Here is a 20,956-nt window from a genome sequence, read left to right as displayed (position 1 = left end):
AAAATACTACACCTAGACTCTTCAAATCTGGACTAGATTATCACAGTGAGGCTATACATTATAATAAACATAGTTACAGATTTGTGAAACCTTTTTTCTATTTGTGAAAATGCAATACAGGCTCATTTTAATGCTTTTTAGGGGTCCAGACTGCATTAGAACGGGTCCTGATTGAAAACCACTACACCTAGACTCTTCAAATCTAGACTAAATTATCACAGTGAGGCTATACATTATGTAAAACATAGTTTCAGATTTGTGAAACCTTTACCCTATTTGTGAAAATGCAATAAAGGCACATTTTAATGCTTTTTAGGAGACCGCATTAGAACTGATCCTGATTAAAAACCACTACACATAGACTCTTCAAATCTGGACTAAATTATCACAGTGAGGCTATACATTATGTAAAACATAGTGTCAGATTTGTGAAACCTTTAACCTATTTGTGAAAATGCAATGCGGTCTGGACCCCTAAAAAGTATTCAAATAAGTCTGTATTGCATTTTCACAAATAGGGTAAAGGTTTCACAAATCTGAAACTATGTTTTACATAATGTATAGCCTCACTGTGATAATGTAGTCCAGATTTGAAGAGTCTAGGTGTAGTGGTTTTCAATCAGGACCGATTTGAAGATTCTAAGTGGTTTTCAAGCCGAATCGGATGCTGCGAATCGGATGCCAACTTCAGCGTCGTAACCGGGAGCACAGTTAAAGTGTAACATGTAAGTGATTACGCAGATTACGCTTAGTCCTATGCGTAAAACACATCGTATTGGCTCTTTGCGACCACACAAACATACACGAAATGTTGTGGAGAGAGGAATTGGGCAGATGAAACGTCGGTTTCATGTCCTCCACGGCGAAATACGCCTCACCCCAGAGAGGGCAAGCACAGTAATCACTGTATGTGCCATTCTACACAACCTTTGCAAGCGGAGGAACATTCCACAGCCAGACGATGATGATGATGATGATGATGATGATGATGATGATGATGATGATGATGATGGCGATCAACATTACAAGGAATTTGGCCGTGTGGACACTTTGGCACAAATCAGTCAACACTTGGGTAGTTCGTAACATTTATTTTCTTTTAGATTTTACGTATTTTTATTGTTTGCTTTCTCTCTCTCTCTTGAATGTGCAGGCTACAACGTCATTATCGTGGTCTGCACAAAATTGTCATCATGCGTGTATTCTGCTAACTGCACTATAACTACTTAATAGGAATTCATTTCTAGCCTAGGCTATTTCCTTTTTTTCGGTGATTCAGTGGGCTCGTCTGAACAACCAATCACCGAACTGACCGCTTCTAAACTCGTGCACGAGAATTGACGTAATCCATAGCAACGGCGCGTCACTCTTAGTTCACTCTTTGTGATTTATCCTTAGTAAGAGTAGGTCTCAGCGGCTTTGTGAATAACTTTTAAGAAAAAACTCCTCCGTAAAATGTTTTAGCGCGAGTTAGGAGCACTCCTAGCGGTAAGATAAAATGCTTTGTGAATACGGCCCCTGTTTTCTGGGAATAATTGACGCAAGCAGAAACCAGAAAACAAGCAGTTTTTTCGTGTTTTCGTTTTGACAAGAAAACGAAAATCTAAATTTCAGTTCGTTTATTCGTTTTTTGGTTCTTACCATGTTTCTTACTGAGCGAAACGAATTTACCACTCAATATCTGGGGCCGTATTCACAAAGCATTTTATCTTACCGCTAGGAGTGCTCCTAACTCGCGCTAAAACATTTTACGTAGGAGTTTTTTCTTAAAAGTTATTCACAAAGCCGCTGAGACCTATTCTTACTAAGGATAAATCACAAAGAGTGAACTAAGAGTGACGCGCCGTTGCTATGGATTACGTCAATTCTCGTGCACGAGTTTAGAAGCGGTCAGTTCGGTGATTGGTTGTTCAGACGAGCCCACTGAATCACCGAAAAACAAGGAAATAGCCTAGGCTAGAAATGAATTCCTATTTAGTAGTTATAGTGCAGTTAGCAGAATACACGCATGATGACAATTTTGTGCAGACCACGATAATGACGTTGTAGCCTGCACGTTCAAGAGAGAGAGAAAGCAAACAATAAAAATACGTAAAATCTAAAAGAAAATAAATGTTACGAACTACCCAAGTGTTGACTGATTTGTGCCAAGGTGTTTACCTAAAATGTGTTTTCAAAGTGATCCCTAAATGCCTGTCCACTCGGTTCCACACGGCCAAATTCCTTGTAATGTTGATCGCCATCATCATCATCGTCTGGCTGTGGAATGTTCCTCCGCTTGCAAAGGTTGTGTAGAATGGCACATACAGTGATTACTGTGCTTGCCCTCTCTGGGGTGAGGCGTATTTCGCCGTGGAGGACATGAAACCGACGTTTCATCTGCCCAATTCCTCTCTCCACAACATTTCGTGTATGTTTGTGTGGTCGCAAAGAGCCAATACGATGTGTTTTACGCATAGGACTAAGCGTAATCTGCGTAATCACTTACATGTTACACTTTAACTGTGCTCCCGGTTGTGGATTAAGGTAGGGTGTCTAGAGCCACGTCTTGCATGGATAGTCACTGTCACCCAGCAAGTGACACCCAACTGGTACATCTCAAAAAGCTGCCTCAGACCGCTCTCCATTAAAATGCGCGAATCATGGGTAGCTGAAGATCCAGGCCACTTTGCAACAACATCCAGTAGGCTATGTTAAAATTTGCATCAAAAACAACCTGCGTGTAGTTGGAATGCACTTTCTTTCCCACTATTGACGAACACGTCCTCGTCTTTTGATGGCGCAATTATTTTTATTTTTTATAAGTTATATATATTTTTTTATAACTTATAATTTTTATAACATTTTATTTCGGGACTAATCGGATTATTCCTGTTAGTCGGGGATGTTATTGCATCGCGCATTAACTCCACAATAAGTTGAATACCCTAACATTTCGTCTCGCAGGCATTTTAAGATTCTTTGTGAATAGGTCTTACTGAGTTAGGAATCCTCTTGAGGACTTTTAAGCTCTCCTAGACTTAGGTGCTACTTTTAGTCCTAAAATACTTTGTGAATTGCTCTTAGTGAAAAAAGTTAGGAGTCCTAAATTTAAGAGTGACACGCCCATTATTTTTAGGAGTTACTCCTAAATTCGCCAGTTAGGACCTACTTTTAGCCCTAAGATCCTTTGTGAATACGGCCCCTGGTTTCCGCCGGTGGGCGGGTCCTCTTATTGGCTAGCGTGCTTCATTGCCCTGTGCTCTTCATAATAAAAGTTCTTCCGTTTGATAATGTCGACAAAAATATTGCTGTATTATAGACACTAGCAGACACAGAGGACCACACCACCCACAGTCAAGACTGACACGGCTTCAAATAACAATAATAGTATTCATAATCATTTGAAAATGAGAATTTATGAAGTTATGATGACTTCAGTGCAGTTGATCTTTAGCCACAGTTAATACATGCAGAGCAGACCTGAGATCGCTGGCTGCTGATTTCCTCACAGCCTGAGAGCTATGAGGAATAAAAGTGATCACAACACATTTCTGACAGCTGAAAATTGCGCATTTGTTGACCTTTATCCATTTAAAGTAAACAAATTATTTTTTCTTGTTGAAAGATATTTTATATTGTTTTCATATTATTATGTACTGATGGTGTTTACAGAATTGCGAGTGCGTGTTATATTGAAAGCGAGGCTGGGTGTGCCTATGAATATAGGCTACAGTGAGTTTTTTAAGGTGCTGTACAAGCAAATCATATTGTCTACTCTGTACAGTGACAGGGAGTGTAAAGTAACCTACTTCATTCAATATCGAATAGGCTACTGTAGCCTACAGTACAAATGGTTTTGCTCATGGCAGTTGTGACAGTCATTTTAACGTGTCAGCAGGCAAGCTTCACTCATTCCAGGATGCATTATGCGTTGTCCTATAGCCTACTTGGAACATGTTTTGGAATGGATCTATAGTAGCGTATAGAAATTTGCTCATAACAGGCCAGCTGGAATACAAAGCAAACTCTTTGTATTCCAGCTGTTTTTTTTGTGATGTTTTATGATGTTTCAATGTTGCGTTGGTAATGTGTTAGACAGCTTAGATGTTCTTAGATGCTTTGTTAACCTGATTCCTATCCCACTCTGTTTAATTAAAAGTGTGCTACTGCTGCAAAACTGCTTTTTTTCTTTTCTTTAATGTGTTTGGAAATGACTTTTAATGATGTTAACTAGATCTCATAACTGGCCTAAACACATAAAAATGTGTATATACCCTATACCGTTTGACTATAAGACCTCTATAATAATCTCTATTCATGTAGCATGAATATGAATTAGAGTCCAAGCGGGTTACGCAAGGCAAGGCAATTTTATTTTTATAGCCCGTTTTTACAAACAGTTTGTCTCAAAGGGCTTTACATAGCATGAGCATCATAACAACATCCTCTTCCCTTAAACCCTCACATCGACTGAGTAAAAACTCCCAGGAAAACCAAGGGGAATAATTGCAGTTGGTTCAGACTGGGGGTGGAGCTGTGGAGAATATATGGAAACACAGAGAGACTGCGAGACGCCAAGGCCAAACTACAAGGTGCGAAAGGTGAGGGGGGGGGGGGGGGGCTGGTTCCACAGTAAAGGTGTCCAGTAACTGAATGCTCAACCCTCCATTTACAACGTTGTAGGGAATGCTGAGGTTTCCTTTACTGGTGTGTGGTGCCAGAAGATATTCATTGAAAACAAATATATTTAAAGGGCTCATTATAAGTTGAGGAAAACACAACAATTATTATTTTCATGTGATAATACATTAATTAAAACATAGTACTGATTGTGAAATTCCATTTCGAAAACCGACGCGAATTGGAGGTTTCTTGATTCGCATAAAGGGTCTTATTTTCGATAATGCCTGCCCGGCGTGTATGTTCCATACATTATCCCGCTTAATACACGGCTACTTACCAAAACAAAAAACAACTTCACACGGTGTGTCTTTTTACAATTTATTTGTAACCAGCATTCGTAGTGTTGATCAGCAGAGAAATTGTCCACCAAAGACGTTGACGTCGCTGGGGATGATAAATTACCCGAGTAGCCTACTTGCGGATTAATCCGAATGATGGCAAAAAAATCCACTTTCCTAACACGGCATTGAGAAGACCCGTGTAATCAATAGGCCTATATATATTATATAAATAGATATTATATACACAGTCAAACTGCACCTTTTAGGAGAGTAATGGAGGAAATGAACAATGATGGCAGGATGCCATTTGTGTGTATGTGTGTGTCTATGTGTCTGTGTGTTTGTGTTTATATGTGTGTGTGTTTATGTTTGTGTTTATGTGTGTGTGTGTGTGTGTGTGTGTGTGTGTGTGTGTGTGGGTGTGTGTGTGTGGTGTGAGTGTGTGTGTGTCTGTGTGTGTTGAGTGTTTGTGTATAGATATGTGTGAGTGTGTGTGTCTGTGTGTGTTTGTGTGTATATGTGTGTGTGTGTGTGTGTGTTTTTGTTTGTATGTTGTGTGTGTGCGCATGTGTTTTTTTGTGTGTGTTTGTGTTTATGTGTGTGTGTGTGTGTGTGTGTATGTGTGTGTGTGTGTGTGTATGTGTCTGTGTGTGTTTGAGTGTTTGTATATAGATATGTGTGAGTGTGTGTGTCTGTGTGGGTTTCTCTGCGTGTTTAGTGTGTGTGTGTTTTTGTGTGTTTTTGTATATGAGTGTGTGTGTTTTTGTGTGTGTGTGTGTGTGTGTGTGTGTGTGTGTGTGTGTGTGTGTGTGTGTGTGTGTGTGTGTGTGTGTGTGTGTGTGTGTGTGTGTGTTTGTTCATGTCTTCCGGTGCAGAGTACAATCTTCATCTATTATCTGCATCTTGCAATTTTTCAAGTAGATCCTCAAAAACAACATTGCTGTTTTATTGCTTTTTCTCACTAGAGAGCCATAGGGTAGTCACAGGCCGATGTTAAAGCTTCTTCTGTCAATAAGGTTGATCGTTAAATCCCCTGCTCCTCCTGAAGTGTTGAGGTGACCCCATGCAAGATTCCTAACCATAACTGGCTGTTCACCTGCATCATTGACATTGTCTTCATTGTATGGATGTGTGGATAAATAGGTGATGGTGAAGCACTTATTCTAAATGAGTAGTGGTTTGAGTAGCCAAAATGAACTGCATAAATGCAGTTCATTTATCATGGATTTGGATTCATTCGTTCATATTGAGTTTAAATTGGGCTCACAAACGGGCCGTCTTCAACTCTACTCCATTTCCCATAGCTGCCTGGAGCTCCTTGTAGTCCTTGGTGGGGATGGGAGGGATGGGCAGGTCCGAGGGGAGGTCCGGGTCAGGGAGCTGCCATTCAATGAAGACCTTATACGTCAGAGTCCCCAAGACAGCTCCTATCATGGGAGCCACCAGCGGCACCCAGAACCAGTAATTGTAACACCTGATAAGAGGATTGAAGGGGTCATGCCCAAATATATTTAATGTAATTAGTTTAGAGTGTGTTTTGCAGATGTCTGATTCATCGTGTTTGAAACATACGTGAAGACCTCTCCGCCCCAGCCTGCTGTAAGTGTGAAGAGGCGTGGTCCCAGGTCTCGCGCAGGATTTATTGCACCTCCACAATTAGCTGACATTGACATGGCTATACCGAGGACTATCGTCGCCACGATGGGGGGGATCAGGCCTGGGGGCGCCGGTGTGTTCCTCTCCTCCCCCCCCAGAAATACATAGCAACAGCATGGCTGTCCCGACGACCTGGGAAGAGGCAATACCACACACCGTTAGCAAAGTCCAATGCTAGCGAAACGGGATTGCTTATTATCAAAACAATCACACAATTTTACCACTTTATTACTCTTATCTAATGTCAAACTGACCTGATCAAGGAAACTTCTGCCGAGAGAGATATATTCTGAGGGGTATGTGGCAAAGATGGACGCCGTCTCGTTGGGTCCGTAAACAGTTAACTCACCTCCACTAAATTCCATTATGGCGTCTGAAAATGTTTATAGTAATAAAATAAATACAGCCTGAAATGGCTGTGCTATTATCATGTAATCATGGTCAAATCATTAACATAAAATTCAAACACCAAGGGTGGACCACACAAACATTTCCTGGATGAATTGACTTGTGGAGGGCCACGTTTGATTCTTGATAAACTTTCTAGACCAGGAGTGCAGGTCTAATGCAATTCATGAATGGCAACAATTTAACTTCCATATGCTAGTGCCAAGGCCTGCTTTATATATTTATTTTTCATTTATTATCCAGTGATTTGTACCAAGTAAGAATACACCTTTTAAGGTCCACCGTTAATACAGTTTCAAATATTGTTAATCTGTTGTGCATTTACTGTTGTTTTCCTTTGCAAATTTGTATAAAGTAATATTTACACAAAACCCACCATAGTAGACCAAAAAGACAAGGCAAGATGCCACATAGGCACCCATCACCTGGGAGAGAGAGTAGGGAAGCAGCCGGGTCCAGGAAACCTTGCGCAACACACAAAAACTCAGGCTCACAGCAGGATTAAGATGAGCCCCTATACAGCAGAGGAGAGAGTGAGAGACATGTTTTTCACAATTATTGAGTCCAGGAGTCACATGCATAACTTTAGTATCTATAGTAACAACATAGTTGAAGTGTTGCAATTACGCAACATTGAAATCCTTGAGACAAAGGAGGAAACCATATTTGTAATGGCTTGGCAACAGAACCAGCACTGGTTGAATAATGGCATAACTACATCTCACAGTGTGAGCCAGCAGAATGAGTAGGATAATATTATGCAATGTTTACTTTTTGGAACATTGACAGTTGAAGCACCAGTTAATCATTGTTGGCTGTTGGCAATAGTACATTACTATTTTAACTAGGGATCGACCGATACAGATTTTTTAGGGCCGATACGATACCGATATTTTTTCATCAGCCTTAGCCGATATGCCGATACAGATTTTCTTGAGCCGATATTTAGAGCCGATATTTAGAGCCGATACTGCTTTTTCTCCCTCAATCATAAAAATTACACTGATAACAAATGTTACAAGTCTCAATTTAAAAAAAGGAACATTTATTTAACTTCAATATAAAAAACTATATTTAACAAATAGTAAAAACAGGTGAGGTAGAACAAGTAAGAACAAGTAGATGAACAATATTTAACAAATATTAAAAACAGGGGAGGTAGAAAAAAATGGCGAAAAAAATATCGGCGAAAATAAGCCGCGTATCGGCCGGTACGATACACGTAAAAACCGTGAATATCGGCCGATAATATCGGCCGACCTATATATCGGTCGATCCCTAATTTTAACAAAAAATGTCATGTTTGAATCATGGAAGGAGGATTTTGTTATTCATTTTTGGAAACATGCTCTTCATTGGATTTTTAGATGATCCATTTTCTCGGTTCTGTAGGCGTGATTAAACACTTGAAAATAGAGCAGAAAACAGCGGAAAAGAGAAAGACTAAACAAACAAAGAAAAAACGAGAGTTACGTATGTAACTACGGTTCTATGAATTCTGGATGACCGCCAGAGGCAGTGCTTAAAGGCCCACTATGCAACTTCGGGCATTTCTTCGCTGTTTTCTTGGTTTTGGCACGCACATTTCTCTACACAGCGCCCCCTACAGCTTCGTAGTAGTTATTTTACAACACTGTCGTAACAACTCGTTGACGACCCTTCCCCATGCACTTCTACGCGAGCCATGTGCATTTGTTTTCAAAGTAGCCTGCGAATGCGTGGAGCCATGTCCGAAGTAGATGTTCATAAAGTGTAGGCAAGGTTATACATTTTTTAAAAGGTGTATTTGTATTGCAATAAACATAAATCCATCCTTTTTTATGGTTGACGGGGAGAATTTATGTCCTAGATTATAATTGTTTTATCTTAGGTTGAACAGAACAATCAGTGTAAGAGTGTTGGCCAACATAATCATCTAAATAAATAAGAACCTGGATTCGGGGATTCAGTCTGTGTCTGGGGGACGAGACAGACGAACAGCAAAACACCCATGGAAACAAAGGTGTTTATATTGTTGCAACCAAGCAAGCTAGAAACATACAGGGCTCAGAACAAAAAGGTCACGAAAGCAATTTTTACAGGGCTCACAACAAAATGGTTGAGCAAACACATTTGTACAGAGACTATCAACATCAAGAATACCACGAAGACAAAGTTCACCCAAGGGTACTTTCAATTTCAAAAGCAACACGGCCAAGTCGGCGTCTGATTTGCAGTCTTCTTTTTCTTTCAGTTCACGCTATTCCTGAAAAGCTTGCCCAACGTTTACTCGTGTCTGGCCTCTCTGTCGGTCAGTCTCCCTTTTCTCTTCTTCTGTTCCTCCGACATTGGGTTTCTCTGTCTCTTTTTAGTCGGCTGATCTATGATGAATGTAACAATCCCTTAGTTACTTGTGTTTAAATCGAGCCGGTTCCGGGTTTGGGGGTCTGTGCCGTAAAGCAATTCGTTACTTCGCGAGACCCGAGACTCCTGCGAGAGTGGGCGGCGGGTCGCCGGCAGAAACATATTCCTTTTCTCCGCCAAGATGCGCAAGGGGGAGTCGAAACAACGAACAATCGAACAAAAATGTATAATAGAACCATCGCAATGACTCTTAGCCTGTTATATTAAGGTAAATCAAGCCAAAAAAGTTGCATAGTTCCCCTTTCACTCGTGTCTGATCTCTTTTCTGGTCCATTCTTCTTTTGTTCCACCGACAGTCGCCTCTTGGGTCCCTTATCAGTCGATTGATCCATGATGAATGCAACAATTGCCTCGCAACTGGCTGTTTATATCTAGCCCGGCCATGTTTGGGTGTGTGTCTGTGCCGTAAAGCATTTTCGAAACTACAATCTGACTACATTTTCGAGGCGCGATTGGTTACTTCTGCTGCGTCACATCCGGATTGTGTCGGTCCGAACAGAGCAAGTTGCATATATGCGCTTTTTCCTTGGAGAGGTGACATGGGGCAATGACACACCCACCAAACGACCCAGAAATGGTTGCAGAACCATCAGAATAACTCTCAACCAGCATAATTACAGTTTTTTCCTATCGTTTTCGGTCATGTACCCATACTATGGTCACTTTTCCCTATCACTTAACACAGTGGGCTTTAGAGACACACACCTCTGCATATCTGTTAACCTTTGGTGCAAAATGCACTACAACAACCACACCACAAACAATGCTGCCATAACTTAACACATGTTTCCTCTCAGAACACTATGACCTAAAAAACACTAACATCTTGAAGCATTGCCAATTGCTATATAAAATGTTGCTGTGTCCTCCAGTTTGGCATAGATTTCCTGTAGTGTTGCATAGAAAAAAGAGAAAAAACACAGACAAACACTTCTTTGGACTACAGTAATAAAGTTTGTAATATTACAGTATGACAATCCAAGCCAAGTATCTGCTGACAGTGTTCATATGTCGGTATACCTCCCACAAAAGATGTCACAATTGAGTGTGGTAAATGTACTGTAATTGTAAATACAGTAAATACTGTAAGTGTTTTATGAGAAACTGAGAATAACAATTTTCAGTTTTTGTAATGCAAATTACATACAGTAAGTACGTAATCTATGATCCAGAAACAAATCACAAACACAACAGTCAGAATGCTGTAAATACTGTATAGTACCTGTTAGTTTGTGTGAAAACCCTCACGATTGATGCCACCGTTGATCTTGGCAAGTTCGGCTGAACCCTCAGACCAGCTTCCCTCATGGACAGACCATGATTGATTACATGGTCGATGACAGTTGCTCTGATTTCATCAGATACAACTGTCCTTGCTGCTGCTGCTCCTCTCCCTCTCCCTCTCTCTCCTCTACCTCTCCCTCTACCTCTTCTCTCCTCTTCCTCTTCCTCTTCCTCTTCCTCTTCCTCCTACTCTTCCTCCACCTCCCTCCACTCCACCTTCACCTTCACCTCCACCTCCACCGCCACCTTCACCTTCCTTCACCTTCACCTCCACCTCTTCCTCTTCCTCTACCTCTTCCTCTTCCTCTGCTCTTCCTCTGCCTCTGCCTCTTCCTCTGCCTCTGCCTGCACTCTCTTGCCTGCACCATTTTTCCTATACCACTACGTAAAGTTCCAAAGCAAATGCCAAAGAAGGCCCTTTTCAACGAGGCACAAATTACAGTAAAAACACTGAGTAGGTCTTTAGCTGAGGGTCTTTAGCTGAATGACCCCAGGTTTGCATTGCAAAACTTCTCCTCTGTGTTTTGTACAGATCATTTGTATGTGTGTTGCTTTTACATGCCAATTCACCAGAACTAGGTGCACAGGGGGAAAAAATCTAAATTACTGTAAATAAAATAATAAACTATAAAACTAAATATTTTCTTATTCAAACATGTAACTTCATTTGTCTTCCAAATGCGCATCTTTCCATCTACAGTGATCTAAATTATGATAAGTTAGGTTTTGAACAGAAAGTTCACTGTTTTGAACAGAGTAATCTAAACTTGGTAAATTGCTGTAGTTCCACAGCGTTTTGCCGGTAGTGAACATTGCTGGGGCAGGTATCCATGAAATTTGGAAGAGGCGTCATTGCCAGCATTTGTATCTTAGCATAGGGCAAGTAACCACAGTTTGGTTCACGAGGTCTACTGGTGGCTCACTGTGTGAAGTGTTTAGGGAATGTGAACATGGTTTGGTAATTTGCCTAAAACGATAGGAAAAAACTGTAATGTAATTTTTGGCTAAAAAATTGCATAGTGGGGCCTTTAACACTGGATGTCATCTATCACGCATGCGCATGGCGCAGTCGAGTATTTAATCAAAAAAGTCACACGTGGCCCGGGGATGACGTCGGGCGCCCGCTACATAAGCAAACGTCACTCTCCAAGTAGCCCTTCAGAATCTATCTCAAATTCCGAGTGGACAGAGAACTCTGGCGGTCATCCAGAATTCAAGAACCGTAGTTACATACGTGACCTCTCTTCTATTTCATTCTTACTGACCGCCAGAGGCAGTGCTTTACACTGGATGACTATTACCAACGTAGTCACGAGGAATCCTTACCCACCTATAGGAAGGGCCTGAGGGTTTCCTGAAAAACGGCTGCAGCCACTGCGTGGTAAGCAGCTACATGACCCTGTAAAATCGGGCAAAGGTGACACGCTGAAGCCCAGGAGGCCGCTGCACAAATCTCACTTAGAGCACTCCTCGTATTTCTGCCAGGAGGTGGAGACACTCCTGGTGAATGGCCTCTGATGTTAAGAGGCAAAGGCGTCCTCTTGACTTTATGCCTCCTCAATTACCTCCACCGCCCACTGGAAAGCCTCTGTCTGGACAGCGCATGCCCCTTCCTCCTGGGCCCCCGTAGCAGACGAACAGGCCATCAGACTGGTGAAAACCAGCAGTTTCCTGTATGTAACATCTCAAGGCTCTCATGGGGCAGAGTAGTTCTGCTGAGCTAGCTTCCTCACCTGGTGGTGTGAGGGCCATAAGCTGCTAGCTCTATGACCTGATTATAGTGGGCCGAGGCAATCTCTTTGGGAAAAGATGGGTTAGGCCACAGCGCCACCCCTGTGCCATCTGAGTTCCAGTCGTATGCACTGTCACTCACTGACAACGCATGAAGCTCACTCACACGCTTGGCTGACGCGATCGCGTAGAACGAAAGGCAACCTTTGCCGGACAGCCATTTCAGTGGCGCCTGATCAGGGGCTCAAATGGGGAGAGACGGAGGGCTCCAAGTACCAGAGGGTAGGTCCATGAGGGAACCTTGACAGCCCGCTGGGGGTTCCCCGCTGGGCTCCTTTAAGAAATCGGGTCACCAAGAATGAGACCCCACCGTCTGGCTATCAACCTTAATATAGCTGGATGAATGGCAGCACACATAGACCCTTACAAGTGGAAGCAGATAGCTTCCTTTCCAGTAAGGACTGCAAAAACGCAGTATCATTGGCACTGAGGAACACTCCGGTTACCTCTCTCTGAGCCTCACACCACTTCTTTGCAAATATTTCCACTCTGTAGCATTAAAGTGCCCTGGTGGAGGTAGCTCTGAGTCTATGATGTTTTTGAACTACCTCCTGGTCACATTCCATTATAAGTGGATCAGGACCCTCAAGGGCCAAACCCATAGCTGCAGCCTGCAGGCACGTCTGGGCTTGGGTGCCCGATGTGGCCCCCCAGCTGTGAGAGCAGGTCCCGCCTCTTCGGCAGGCCACCATGGATCTCCATCCAGCAGCCTGTCCTTACTGGAAACAAGGTCTCCTGGCCAGTTTGTGGGCAAGGTAACCCTATCAGTGGAAATGGTGGGAAGGCATAAAGGTGGCTGATGTGGCCTATGGATGTGCCAAGGCATCCTGTCCCTCGGACTCATCTCTGACCGAGAGGAAACTAGAGAGGGCAATGTGTTGTGGACTCTGAAGCAAAAAGGTCGACCTCGGCTGTGCCATAATTGCTCCATATTGCCTCTAATACCTCTCGGTGGAGTCGCCACTCCCCCGACAGAGGTTTCTGGCATGAAAGAAAGACTGCCACCGTGTTCTGTGGCCCTGGAAGGTACATAGCCCTGAGGCTGGAAATGTAAGGGAGAGCCCATACAAGAAGTAGCTGTGCAACCTGTAATGACTGAGCCGACCTTGTGCCCCCCTTGGTGGTTCCCATTGCAGACAGCTGACTTGTTGCCGCATCGTACCAGAACATGTCTGCCCCTCAAAGGAATTCGTGGAGCGCTAAATGAATAGCATGGAGCTGGAGCCTATTTATGTGCCGTTTCCTGTGCGGCACACTCCAGAGCCCTCACACCGCCCTGTTCTGCCACACTGCCCCCCAGCCAGAGAGCGAAGCATCGGTCACCACCACCTCGTGGCATGAGGGATCAAACCCAGTGTGACCACCTTTGGCAAGAAATGCCCTGCGGTCTCAGGGTTGTAATGCCAGGAGACATTGATGGACACCCTGACTTTCTGGATCCGTGCAACCTCGGATCCTAAGTGGAGGCCATTGATCCAAACTTGGAAACGGCCACAAGTGGAGGAGGCCCAGTGGCACTATTGACGTTACTGACGTCAACATTCCCATCAGCCGGAGAAAGAGGCTGTACCTTACTATCCTGCCTCTCCGAAAATGCAGGAGATCGGGAGTATGGCCTCTACCCGCCGGGGATGACGGGAAGGCAAGCATTTGGACGGAGGTCCAGGGTTATGCCAAGGAACAGTACCTTTTGGCTGGGAATAAGACAACCTTTGCCATAGTTGACTGTAAGACCATATGGCCTAGGGGGCTGTGGTGTCCTGCTCTGCCCGTTCCCGGGTTGGAGCGCAAATAAGCCAATCGTCCAGATAAGGGAGGATTGTCATTCCGGTGGCTTGCATTGGTTGCGAGCGCTGCCCGCATGGACCTTTGTGGAGATCCGTGGGGCTAGTGATAACCCAAATGGGACCCTGTACTGGTAGGCCCGCCCTTCGAATGCGAAGTGCAGGTATGGCCTGTGATGTGGTGCTATCGGGAAGTGAATAAGCATCCTTTAAAATCTATTGATGTGAACCAGCTTTGCCGTGCGCACGGCCTGGAGCACATTTGGAAAGGCAATACTTTCAGAAAACTGTTCAGCCCTCGTGAGTCCGTATAGGGCGAAACCCACCGTCTTTTTTTTGAGTTAAAACCCACCTTGCTGTGTCTGAGGATCTACGATCTCGATGGCCTTCTTCTCCAGGAGGGTGGATACCTCCTGCCCTTGTGGGATCGCTGACTGTAGTCAGTCTGATCCCCCTGAAAACTGGGGGCTGGCGTCGGAATTGGAGATTGTACCCCTGGGAAAGCGGGTGGCCACCACCCAAGGGTCTGTAGTGCAACTTCCCTGAGCAGATGAGGTGCTGCTGGCGAGGCGCCCGACGCCCGCACCCTGAGCCGTCAGTACCTGCCCCCATGTCCTCTTGGGGGCCTGGGGGGGGGGGGGGGGGGGGGTAACCCCGACCCATCTGTGCTGGGGTGCAGGCCTTGTGAGAGCCCGACGGCTTGTAGGGTCGCTTCAGGAGCTGGTGAGGTCCTGAGATAACCACTAGGACGCGCTGGTGGCAGAGGACGATTGGTGCCCATAACCTTGTGGAGGCTGCTGTCTCGGTAGAGATGTAGCTCCCGAAGGCTAGCAACTGCTGCCGTCTGTCTGGTTAGCCTGGATGCCACGATCCAAGGCCTGTTGGCTGTTGTGCCAAACAGCTCTCACGGAACTACGGAGAGTGCGGAGGGTTCTCCGGCATGGGCTCTGATAATGGAGACTGGGCCAGCCATACCTGCCGGCCAGCCATACTGCCGGCCAGCCATTACCTACCGGCCAGCCATACCTGCCGGCCAGCCATACCTGCCGGCAGCCATACTGCCGGCCAGCCATACCTGGTGGCAGCCATACCTGGGCGGCCAGCCATACCTGGCAGTTGAGCCAGCATAAGTGACAACATCAGCCTACCAAGCTCTCTGGTCATGAAGGCAAACGCCTGCAAAGAGGTGTCACTTAGACTCTGTGCTGAAGTATCTGCACTGGATGATTGCAAGGACTGGAACACTGCCAGTATCAAATGGGACAAGGAGTTTCCGATATGGCCCAGTACGGGCCGCTGTGTCATAGCACCTCGTTAATAGGTCAGCAGTGATGCGACACTGTGGCCTGGGACAGCGAGGCACTCGGCCGCAACACCTCCTCTGGTGCCACAATGAGTGGGGCAATGGTCGGCTCTAGAGCTGGCATTCAGTGAAGCCCATGCTTGCTGGCATTCTGCATTGAAGCCAAGGCCATGCTGTCACTGGTGTGTATGAGATAGAGATCTGGGGCCGTATTCACAAAGGATCTAGGGCTAAAAGTAGGTCCTAACTGGCGAATTTAAGAGTAACTCCTAAAAATAATGGGCGTGTCACTCTTAAATGTAGGACTCCTAACTTTTTTCACTAAGAGCAATTCACAAAGTATTTTAGGACTAAAAGTAGCACCTAAGTCTAGGAGAGCTTAAAAGTCCTCAAGAGGACTCCTAACTCAGTAAGACCTATTCACAAAGAATCTTAAATGCCTGCGAGACGAAATGTTAGGGTATTCAACTTATTGTGGAGTTAATGCGCGATGCAATAACATCCCTGACTAACAGGAATAATCCGATTAGTCCCGAAATAAAATGTTATAAAAATTATAAGTGATAAAAAATATATATAACTTATAAAAAATAAAAATAATTGCGCCATCAAAAGACGGAGGACGTGTTCGTCAATAGGAAGAAAGTGCATTCCAGTCAACACGCAGGTTGTTTTGATGCAAATTTTAACATAGCCTACTGGATGTTGTTGCAAAGTGGCCTGGATCTTCAGCTACCCATGATTCGCGCATTTTAATGGGTGAGCGGTCTGAGGCAGCTTTTTGAGATGTAGGAGTTGGTGTCACTTGCGGGTGACAGTGACTATCCATGCAAGACGGGCTCTAGACACCCTACCTTAATCCACAACCGGAGCACAGTTAAAGTGTAAACATGTAAGTGATTACGCAGATTACGCTTAGTCCTATGCGTTAAAACACATCGTATTGGCTCTTTGCGAGCACACGAACATACACGAAATGTTGTGGAGAGAGGAATTGGGCAGATGGAGGAAACGTCGGTTTCCTGTCCTCCACGGCGAAATACGCCTCACCCCAGAGAGGGCAAGCACAGTATCACTGTATGTGCCATTCTACACAACCTTTGCAAGCGGAGGAACATCCGCAGCCAGACCATGATGATGGTGATGATGATGGCGATCAACATTACAAGGAATTTGGCCGTGTGGAACCGAGTGGACTGGCATTTAGGGATCACTTTGAAAACACATTTTAGGTAAACACCTTGGCACAAATCAGTCAACACTTGGGTAGTTCGTAACATTTATTTTCTTTTAGATTTTACGTATTTTTATTGTTGCTTTCTCTCTCTCTTGAACGTGCAGGCTACAACGTCATTATCGTGGTCTGCACAAAATTGTCATCATGCGTGTATTCTGCTAACTGCACTATAACTACTTAATAGGAATTCATTTCTAGCCTAGGCTATTTCCTTGTTTTTCAGTGATTCAGTGGGCTCGTCTGAACAACCAATCACCGAACTGACCGCTTCTAAACTCGTGCACGAGGAATTGACGTAATCCATAGCAACGGCGCGTCATCTTAGTTCACTCTTTGTGATTTATCCTTAGTAAGAGTAGGTCTCAGCGGCTTTGTGATAAACTTTAAGAAAAAATCCTACGCAAAATGTTTTTAGCGCGAGTGTAGGAGCACTCCTAGCGGTAAGATAAATGCTTTGTGAATACGGCCCCTGGGGTCTGGCCAGCATCTTTGAAGCTCCTCAATATAAATAGAATTAGTATCTTGTGGCGGGACACGCCTAAAGAATGCACTAGCTGGAGCAATTACTGCTTCCAACCCTAAGCGTGCCAGGCCAGTCGGACCACTGGCTTAACCATGGCCGGGGAAAGCTTCTGAGCCTGCCCTAGATCCACTCCCTACATGCTGGGAGCCGTCTCCAGAAGCCTGGGTAGGAAGCCTATACCTCGCCCTGTCCCGGCCTGTCCTCATAGAACTGGCTACAGGAAGCCCTCGTAGACAGGGCATCTCCGTCCCATTCTGGTGTAGTTGGAGCCTCAACCTGAGGGATTGAACCCTGGGTTGACGCTAACCTAACTGGCTGAAGGTTAAAGAGCAAACTCTTAATCTCACCGAACTCTGACACTAGCTGGTCTACTTTGGCAGCATAACCGTCAGCCTTCCTAGCCTTCTTCCTGGGCGGGGCAGCCCTGGGTGGGGACCGTACTCGTACCATTGGTTCTCTTCGAGGCAGAGGAAGCTCGCCTTCAACCTGAGGTCCTTCAACCTCGGCTAGTCTTGCCACTTTCAGCCCATGTGGCATGAAACTGCAATTCATACACTGATCGTTCAGACAGCCCCTCCCTCAGGTGGGACCCCACCGAGGCATGCAGGGCATTCATCATGACCATCTAGGGCTAGCAGTGGAGCCATGCACAGTGCGACAACCATGTGAGCCTAACATGTTGGGGAATTAAGCTATCCAAAATAGTATTTTTCCAGAGTGAGTAGTTACTACTGAGTGAAAGCACCCGAGAGTAATAATTCCACAAAAGGGCAGCAACTGCTCAACGTAAGAAACTCAAACTAAAACAGTGATTTGTTTTTTTCTTTCCAAATTAATAAATTTTTTCTATTTACCCACTAGCCCTAACACAATGGGGAGCTTCTACTCTTAAATTCCAAACAAGGGAGCACACGCTTTAAAAAGGCACCAAAAGGCAGCAAACGTCGGTAATGGCAATCTCGGATGCAGCAAGGCGGGGGCCGAAAACAGGATCCCCTTATCTACTTAACTTTAAAGCTAACACAGAGAGAATACTTACCTTAGCAGCGGCTACAGCTGGTGAAGACGCTGTGTTAGCCTAGCGCTAATGTGAGCCGAGCTCACCGGCGAAAGACCGGTATGCGGCGTTCGTAACAAAGCTGTGCGTGACTAATCGCAGCCCTTGGAGGATGAATCCATGGCTCCACCCATGCGGTTGCAGGGCTACCAGCCAAGAGTCACCGGCTAATATTACTTTTATTCAAGCTTATTCCGTACTAACTCTTCTCGCTACTGTGAGAAGATACAAGGGACATCTTTGAGAGTGACGTGGGCTTATATAGACGGGCGCCCCGACGTCATCCCCGGTCACGTGTGACTTTTTTGATATTAAATACTCGACCTGCGCATGCGCGATGGATAACATCCAGTGTTAAGCACTTCCTCTGGCAGTCAGTAAGAATGAAATAGAACTCCCAACATTACTCCATTGAGAAGTGTCCTCTTTACAGTTTTTTTCCTATCGTTTTCGGTCATGTACTCATACTATGGTGACCATAGTATGGTCACTTTTTCCCTATCACTTAACACAGTGGGCTTTAGAGACACACACCTCTGCATATCTGTTAACCTTTGGTGCAAAATGCACTACAACAACCACACCACAAACAATGCTGCCATAACTTAACACATGTTTCCTCTCAGAACACTATGACCTAAAAACCACTAACATCTTGAAGCATTGCCAATTGCATATATAAAATGTTGCTGTGTCCTCCAGTTTGGCATAGATTTCCTGTAGTGTTGCATTGAAAAAAAGAGGAAAAAACACAGACAAACACTTCTTTGGACTACAGTAAAGTTTGTAATATTACAGTATGACAATCCAAGCCAAGTATCTGCTGACAGTGTTCATATGTCGGTTTACCTCCCACAAAAGATGTCACAACTGAGTGTGGTAAATGTACTGTAATTGTAAATACAGTAATACTGTAAGTGTTTTATGAGAAACTGAGAATAACAATTTTCAACGAGGCACAAATTACATGTAAAACACCTGAGTAGGTCTTTAGCTGAGTAGGTCTTTAGCTGAAATGACCACCAGGTGTTTTGCATTGCAAAACTTATCCTCTGTGTTTGTACAGATCATTGTATGTAGTGTTGCTTTTACGTAAAAAAGTAATTCCATGCCAATTCACCAAGAACTATGGTGCACAGGGGGAAAAAAATCTAAATTACTGTAAATAAAATAAATAAACTATAAACTAAATATTTTTTCTTATTCAAACATGTAACATTCATTTGTCTGTCCAAATGCAGCATCTTTCCATCTACAGTGATCTAAATTACTGTTAGGTTTTGAACAGAAAGTTCACTGTTTTGAACAGAGTATCTAAACATTGGTAAAATATGCTGTAGTTCCACAGCGTTTTGCCGGTAGTGAACATTGACTGGGGCAGGTATCCATGAAATTTGGAAGAAGGCGTCATTGCCAGCATTTGTATCTTAGCATAGGGGCAAGTAACCACAGTTTGGTTCACATGGTCTACTGGTATGCTCACTGTGTGAAGTGTTTAGGGAATGTGAACATGGTTTAGGTAAATTGCCTAAAACGATAGGAAAAACTGTAACGCACCTGTGATTGACAGGAAATATGGAAATAACTAACCAATCATGGAAGTGATGGCCTGAGTATTCAGAATTGACTATGGAATGGTCTTGCATCTAAATTGGCTCATACAGAGGCATGCAGTCAATTCAAGAGATGTTTTTGATGTATGTTTACCAGTGATGCCCATGGTGAGGTACATTGCTGACATCACCCAACAGAGAAGGCCATGTTAACTGAGAGGAACTGGCCTCTGGTCTCTCTGCTGGTCTTGACCTGTGCTGCTGCCGAACAGCCAAACATCTGCCAGCCGGGAGGAACCAGGAGAAAAGATAACGATGGGGTCAGGGACGGTAAAGTTGGGTAATTCTGGGACACAACTGTAGAGGTAACAGACTGGAAAAACGCTATTCTGGTTACAAAACTACAACTTTTGGCAGAAAGAGTTATAGTTGCAAATATCACTTTGTGAACAAATATACAGACACACACACAGCAAACACCCAGCAAACACACACACGCACGCACGCACGCACACACACAACACACACACACACAAACACACACATACACACACACACACACACACACACACACACACACACACACACACAAACACACACACACACACACACTCATACTATACATACAAAAGACCACTTAAACCCCCCCTCCCCCCCACACACCCTTAATGTCACTCATTTAATATAAATAGACACATATAATGCTAAACTTCCATACAACCTCAGAGCTACAAGGAAGCTTTCTATTTATGAGGTGGTATAAGAATTAACTCTCAAGGGACAGGTTCGCTAAGAGTCATCTAAATAGGGAATGGAACAATATATAATACAAGATATCAATGTAATCAACCACGGTAATGTTACTGTAATTCACTTACCATTAAGACAAAGGTCCCAATGAACTCTGCCATGCATTCCCGTATCAGTGCGTATTTCACCCTCAGTTTCCCCATCTCTGACAGGGAAATTGTCAGAGATGTATGTTACTTGACTCTTTAATAATGATGAATT

General features: G+C 44.1%; 1 pseudogene; it reads right to left on the bottom strand.

Moving 5' to 3' along the window:
• Positions 1-778: 778 nt before the first annotated feature.
• Positions 779-20,913, bottom strand: LOC130392583 (aquaporin-10-like; annotated as a pseudogene).
• Positions 20,914-20,956: the final 43 nt, after the last annotated feature.

The sequence above is a fragment of the Gadus chalcogrammus genome, chromosome 11 (assembly GCF_026213295.1).
Source record: "Gadus chalcogrammus isolate NIFS_2021 chromosome 11, NIFS_Gcha_1.0, whole genome shotgun sequence".
In the NCBI taxonomy this organism is placed as follows: domain Eukaryota; kingdom Metazoa; phylum Chordata; class Actinopteri; order Gadiformes; family Gadidae; genus Gadus; species Gadus chalcogrammus.
The sequence above is the reverse complement of the archived record's forward strand: the minus strand, read 5'-3'. Positions and strand labels throughout refer to the sequence as shown.